Raw genomic sequence first — 7,500 nt, forward strand, 5'->3', positions numbered from 1 at the left:
TGGGGACCCGTAGTGTGGGTAGAAAACTCACCAAAGTGACTTAAAATAGAACCGGTGCAGGCGGCATGTTCCCCCACCAGATGGCGGCATTTGGGGACCCGTAGTGTGGGTAGAAAACTCACCAAAGTGACTTAAAATAGAACCGGTGCAGGCGGCATGTTCCCCCACCAGATGGCGGCATTTGGGGACCCGTAGTGTGGGCAGAAAACTCACCAAAGTGACTTAAAATAGAACCGGTGCAGGCGGCATGTTCCCCCACCAGATGGCGGCATTTGGGGAGCCGTAGTGTGGGCAGAAAACTCACCAAAGTGACTTAAAATAGAACCGGTGCAGGCGGCATGTTCCCCCACCAGATGGCGGCATTTGGGGACCCGTAGTGTGGGCAGAAAACTCACCAAAGTGACTTAAAATAGAACCGGTGCAGGCGGCATGTTCCCCCACCAGATGGCGGCATTTGGGGAGCCGTAGTGTGGGCAGAAAACTCACCAAAGTGACTTAAAATAGAACCGGTGCAGGCGGCATGTTCCCCCACCAGATGGCGGCATTTGGGGACCCGTAGTGTGGGCAGAAAACTCACCAAAGTGACTTAAAATAGAACCGGTGCAGGCGGCATGTTCCCCCACCAGATGGCGGCATTTGGGGACATGCAGTGTGGGTAGAAAACTCACCAAAGTGTCCTAAAATAGAACCGGGACCAGGGGGCCTCTTCCCCCACCAGGTGGCGGGCTTGGGGGGCTTGGTTTCCGGGTAGAAAACTCACCAAAGTGTCCTAAAATAGAACCGGGACCAGGGGGCATGCTCCCCCACCAGGCGGCGGGCTTGGGGGGCTTGGTTTGCGGGTAGAAAACTCACCAAAGTGACCTAAAATAGAACCGGGCTAGGCGGCATGTTCCCCCACCAGGCGGCGGGCTTGGGGGGCTTGGTTTGCGGGTAGAAAACTCACCAAAGTGTCCTAAAATAGAACCGGGACCAGGGGGCATGTTCCCCCACCAGGCGGCGGGCTTGGGGGGCTTGGTTTGCGGGTAGAAAACTCACCAAAGTGTCCTAAAATAGAACCGGGACCAGGGGGCATGTTCCCCCACCAGGCGGCGGGCTTGGGGGGCTTGGTTTGCGGGTAGAAAACTCACCAAAGTGTCCTAAAATAGAACCGGGACCAGGGGGCCTCTTCCCCCACCAGGCGGCGGGCTTGGGGGGCTTGGTTTGCGGGTAGAAAACTCACCAAAGTGACCTAAAATAGAACCGGGACCAGGGGGCCTCTTCCCCCACCAGGCGGCGGGCTTGGGGGGCTTGGTTTGCGGGTAGAAAACTCACCAAAGTGTCCTAAAATAGAACCGGGACCAGGGGGCCTCTTCCCCCACCAGGCGGCGGGCTTGGGGGGCTTGGTTTGCGGGTAGAAAACTCACCAAAGTGACCTAAAATAGAACCGGGCTAGGCGGCATGTTCCCCCACCAGGCGGCGGGCTTGGGGGGCTTGGTTTGCGGGTAGAAAACTCACCAAAGTGTCCTAAAATAGAACCGGGACCAGGGGGCATGTTCCCCCACCAGGCGGCGGGCTTGGGGGGCTTGGTTTGCGGGTAGAAAACTCACCAAAGTGTCCTAAAATAGAACCGGGACCAGGGGGCATCTTCCCCCACCAGGCGGCGGGCTTGGGGGGCTTGGTTTGCGGGTAGAAAACTCACCAAAGTGTCCTAAAATAGAACCGGGACCAGGGGGCCTCTTCCCCCACCAGGCGGCGGGCTTGGGGGGCTTGGTTTGCGGGTAGAAAACTCACCAAAGTGACCTAAAATAGAACCGGGCCAGGCGGCATGCTCCCCCACCAGGCGGCGGGCTTGGGGGGCTTGGTTTGCGGGTAGAAAACTCACCAAAGTATCGGCAAAATAGAACCAGGGAAGGGGGGGATGTCGGTCACAAGGTGCCCGAGTCAGAGAACCAGGAAAACGGACATAAATCCAGAAAACCTCGGTGTCTGACTGCTCCTCAAAAAGTGGTCTTTTTGATGTCACGAGCGCAACCACCTAGAGGTTAATGGGGAGGGATGGTGTGAGCGCAAACGGATTTTTCCTAAGTGTGACTGCTCCTCAAAAAGTGGTCTTTTTGATGTCACGAGCGCAACCACCTAGAGGTTAATGGGGAGGGATGGTGTGAGCGCAAACGGATTTTTCCTAAGTGTGACTGCTCCTCAAAAAGTGGTCTTTTTGATGTCACGAGCGCAACCACCTAGAGGTTAATAGGGAGCGAGTACAACAGGGGAGGGAGTGAATGGGCTCGGACTGTGGCCGAGCCTGGTGCCTCAAAATCGGACAAGGTTGGACTGGAAGCCCGCTGAGAACTCTGGTTCTTTTGCCAGACGAAACGAATTTTTTCCGAGTGTGACTGCTCTGCAAAAAGTGGTCTTTTTGATGTCACGAGCGCAACCACCTAGAGGTTAATGGGGAGGGAGTGGAAAAAACGACAAAGTGTTGAGCTCCGGACCGGGATGGCGGGCGACTCGAGCGGTCATGCCCGACTTTGAGACACTTTGTCGCGGTCATGCGAGCGACCTCCACTGCTCCCCGGAGGTGCCCCGGACCGGGTTGGCGGGTGACTCGAGCGGTCCTGCCCGACTTTGAGACACTTTGTCGCGGTCATGCGGGCGTCCTCCGCCGGTCCCCGGAGGTGCCCCGGACCGGGTTGGCGGGTGACTCGAGCGGTCATGCCCGACTTTGAGACACTTTGTCGCGGTCATGCGGGCGACCTCCGCCGGTCCCTGGAGGTGCCCCGGACCGGGTTGGCGGGTGACTCGAGCGGTCGTGCCCGACTTTGAGACACTTTGTCGCGGTCATGCGGGCGTCCTCCGCCGGTCCCTGGAGGTGCCCCGGACCGGGTTGGCGGGTGACTCGAGCGGTCGTGCCCGACTTTGAGACACTTTGTCGCGGTCATGCGGGCGTCCTCCGCCGGTCCCTGGAGGTGCCCCGGACCGGGTTGGCGGGTGACTCGAGCGGTCGTGCCCGACTTTGAGACACTTTGTCGCGGTCATGCGGGCGTCCTCCGCCGGTCCCTGGAGGTGCCCCGGACCGGGTTGGCGGGTGACTCGAGCGGTCATGCCCGACTTTGAGACACTTTGTCGCGGTCATGCGGGCGTCCTCCGCCGGTCCCTGGAGGTGCCCCGGACCGGGTTGGCGGGTGACTCGAGCGGTCGTGCCCGACTTTGAGACACTTTGTCGCGGTCATGCGGGCGTCCTCCGCCGGTCCCTGGAGGTGCCCCGGACCGGGTTGGCGGGTGACTCGAGCGGTTGTGCCCGACTTTGAGACACTTTGTCGCGGTCATGCGGGCCTCCTCCGCCGGTCCCTGGAGGTGCCCCGGACCGGGTTGGCGGGTGACTCGAACGGTCATGACCGACTTTGAGACACTTTGTCGCGGTCATGCGGGCGTCCTCCGCCGGTCCCTGGAGGTGCCCCGGACCGGGTTGGCGGGTGACTCGAGCGGTCGTGCCCGACTTTGAGACACTTTGTCGCGGTCATGCGGGCGTCCTCCGCCGGTCCCTGGAGGTGCCCCGGACCGGGTTGGCGGGTGACTCGAGCGGTCCTGCCCGACTTTGAGACACTTTGTCGCGGTCATGCGGGCGTCCTCCGCCGGTCCCTGGAGGTGCCCCGGACCGGGTTGGCGGGTGACTCGAGCGGTCGTGCCCGACTTTGAGACACTTTGTCGCGGTCATGCGGGCGTCCTCCGCCGGTCCCTGGAGGTGCCCCGGACCGGGTTGGCGGGTGACTCGAGCGGTCGTGCCCGACTTTGAGACACTTTGTCGCGGTCATGCGGGCGTCCTCCGCCGGTCCCTGGAGGTGCCCCGGACCGGGTTGGCGGGTGACTCGAGCGGTCGTGCCCGACTTTGAGACACTTTGTCGCGGTCATGCGGGCGTCCTCCGCCGGTCCCTGGAGGTGCCCCGGACCGGGTTGGCGGGTGACTCGAGCGGTCGTGCCCGACTTTGAGACACTTTGTCGCGGTCATGCGGGCGTCCTCCGCCGGTCCCTGGAGGTGCCCCGGACCGGGTTGGCGGGTGACTCGAGCGGTCATGCCCGACTTTGAGACACTTTGCCGCGGTCATGCGGGCGACCTCCGCCGGTCCCTGGAGGTGCCCCGGACCGGGTTGGCGGGTGACTCGAGCGGTCGTGCCCGACTTTGAGACACTTTGCCGCGGTCATGCGGGCGACCTCCGCCGGTCCCTGGATGGCGGGCTCCAGTGAGGTCGGCGGGGGAAGGCTCGGGCTGAGGCCGACTTCGGTGCCTCAAAGTCGGACAAGGTTGGATTGGAAGTCCGCTGTGTTGAGGACCAGTGGCATTCGGCGGTGGAACGCTCAGAACTTGGCCGACATCGGTGCCTCAACGTCGGACAAGGTTGGAGTGGATGACCGCTGATAACTCTGGTTCTTTTGCCAGACGAAAGAAATTTTTCCCGAGTGTGACTGCTCTGAAAAAAGTGGTCTTTTTGATGTCACGAGCGCAACCACCTAGAGGTTAATAGGGAGGCACCATAACAGGAGAGGGAGTGAAAAGGCTCGGACGGTGGCCGAGCCTGGTGCCTCAAAATCGGACAAGGTTGGAGTGGATGACCGCTGAAAACTCTGGTTCTTTTGCCAGACGAAAGAAATTTTTTCCGAGTGTGACTGCTCTGCAAAAAGTGGTCTTTTTGATGTCACGAGCGCAACCACCTAGAGGTTAATAGGGAGGCACCATAACAGGAGAGGGAGTGAAAAGGCTCGGACGGTGGCCGAGCCTGGTGCCTCAAAATCGGACAAGGTTGGAGTGGATGACCGCTGAAAACTCTGGTTCTTTTGCCAGACGAAAGAAATTTTTCCCGAGTGTGACTGCTCTGCAAAAAGTGGTCTTTTTGATGTCACGAGCGCAACCACCTAGAGGTTAATAGGGAGGCACCATAACAGGAGAGGGAGTGAAAAGGCTCGGAGGGTGGCCGAGCCTGGTGCCTCAAAGTCGGACAAGGTTGGAGTGGATGACCGCTGAAAACTCTGGTTCTTTTGCCAGACGAAAGAAATTTTTTTCCGAGTGTGACTGCTCTGCAAAAAGTGGTCTTTTTGATGTCACGAGCGCAACCACCTAGAGGTTAATAGGGAGGCACCATAACAGGAGAGGGAGTGAAAAGGCTCGGAGGGTGGCCGAGCCTGGTGCCTCAAAATCGGACAAGGTTGGAGTGGATGACCGCTGAAAACTCTGGTTCTTTTGCCTGACGAAAGACATTTTTTCCGAGTGTGACTGCTCTGCAAAAAGTGGTCTTTTTGATGTCACGAGCGCAACCACCTAGAGGTTAATAGGGAGGCACCATAACAGGAGAGGGAGTGAAAAGGCTCGGAGGGTGGCCGAGCCTGGTGCCTCAAAATCGGACAAGGTTGGAGTGGATGACCGCGGAGAACTCTGGTTCTTTTGCCAGACGAAAGAAATTTTTTCCGAGTGTGACTGCTCTGCAAAAAGTGGTCTTTTTGATGTCACGAGCGCAACCACCTAGAGGTTAATAGGGAGGCACCATAACAGGAGAGGGAGTGAAAAGGCTCGGAGGGTGGCCGAGCCTGGTGCCTCAAAATCGGACAAGGTTGGAGTGGATGGCCGCGGAGAACTCTGGTTCTTTTGCCAGACGAAAGAATTTTTTTCCGAGTGTGACTGCTCCTCAAAAAGTGGTCTTTTTGATGTCACGAGCGCAACCACCTAGAGGTTAATAGGGAGGCACCATAACAGGAGAGGGAAGGAAAGGGCTCGGAGGGTGGCCGAGCCTGGTGCCTCAAAATCGGACAAGGTTGGAGTGGATGGCCGCGGAGAACTCTGGTTCTTTTGCCAGACGAAAGAAATTTTTTCCGAGTGTGACTGCTCTGCAAAAAGTGGTCTTTTTGATGTCACGAGCGCAACCACCTAGAGGTTAATAGGGAGGCACCATAACAGGAGAGGGAAGGAAAAGGCTCGGAGGGTGGCCGAGCCTGGTGCCTCAAAGTCGGACAAGGTTGGAGTGGATGGCCGCGGAGAACTCTGGTTCTTTTGCCTGACGAAAGAAATTTTTTCCGAGTGTGACTGCTCCTCAAAAAGTGGTCTTTTTGATGTCACGAGCGCAACCACCTAGAGGTTAATAGGGAGGCACCATAACAGGAGAGGGAAGGAAAGGGCTCGGAGGGTGGCCGAGCCTGGTGCCTCAAAATCGGACAAGGTTGGAGTGGATGGCCGCGGAGAACTCTGGTTCTTTTGCCTGACGAAAGAAATTTTTTCCGAGTGTGACTGCTCTGCAAAAAGTGGTCTTTTTGATGTCACGAGCGCAACCACCTAGAGGTTAATAGGGAGGCACCATAACAGGAGAGGGAAGGAAAAGGCTCGGAGGGTGGCCGAGCCTGGTGCCTCAAAGTCGGACAAGGTTGGAGTGGATGGCCGCGGAGAACTCTGGTTCTTTTGCCTGACGAAAGAAATTTTTTCCGAGTGTGACTGCTCCTCAAAAAGTGGTCTTTTTGATGTCACGAGCGCAACCACCTAGAGGTTAATAGGGAGGCACCATAACAGGAGAGGGAAGGAAAAGGCTCGGAGGGTGGCCGAGCCTGGTGCCTCAAAGTCGGACAAGGTTGGAGTGGATGGCCGCGGAGAACTCTGGTTCTTTTGCCTGACGAAAGAAATTTTTTCCGAGTGTGACTGCTCCTCAAAAAGTGGTCTTTTTGATGTCACGAGCGCAACCACCTAGAGGTTAATAGGGAGGCACCATAACAGGAGAGGGAAGGAAAAGGCTCGGAGGGTGGCCGAGCCTGGTGCCTCAAAGTCGGACAAGGTTGGAGTGGATGGCCGCGGAGAACTCTGGTTCTTTTGCCTGACGAAAGAAATTTTTTCCGAGTGTGACTGCTCTTCAAAAAGTGGTCTTTTTGATGTCACGAGCGCAACCACCTAGAGGTTAATAGGGAGGCACCATAACAGGAGAGGGAAGGAAAAGGCTCGGAGGGTGGCCGAGCCTGGTGCCTCAAAGTCGGACAAGGTTGGAGTGGATGGCCGCGGAGAACTCTGGTTCTTTTGCCTGACGAAAGAAATTTTTTCCGAGTGTGACTGCTCCTCAAAAAGTGGTCTTTTTGATGTCACGAGCGCAACCACCTAGAGGTTAATAGGGAGGCACCATAACAGGAGAGGGAAGGAAAAGGCTCGGAGGGTGGCCGAGCCTGGTGCCTCAAAGTCGGACAAGGTTGGAGTGGATGGCCGCGGAGAACTCTGGTTCTTTTGCCTGACGAAAGAAATTTTTTCCGAGTGTGACTGCTCTGCAAAAAGTGGTCTTTTTGATGTCACGAGCGCAACCACCTAGAGGTTAATAGGAGCGAAGGATACTTGGACAGAGTATCGAGCTCCAGCGCAGGCGGCGGGGAAAGAGCTCAGGCTCAAGCCGACCTTCGCGCGTCATGGACGCACTGTGATACCACCTACACCGATGACCGATCTGCCAACGTGACCCGCCATCGGAGGGCCCCCACCCATTGCGGGCGGACGGTTCCTCCGGACTT

This window comes from Callionymus lyra, unplaced genomic scaffold (assembly GCF_982586985.1).
Source record: "Callionymus lyra unplaced genomic scaffold, fCalLyr1.hap1.1 HAP1_SCAFFOLD_517, whole genome shotgun sequence".
NCBI classification, from domain to species: domain Eukaryota; kingdom Metazoa; phylum Chordata; class Actinopteri; order Syngnathiformes; family Callionymidae; genus Callionymus; species Callionymus lyra.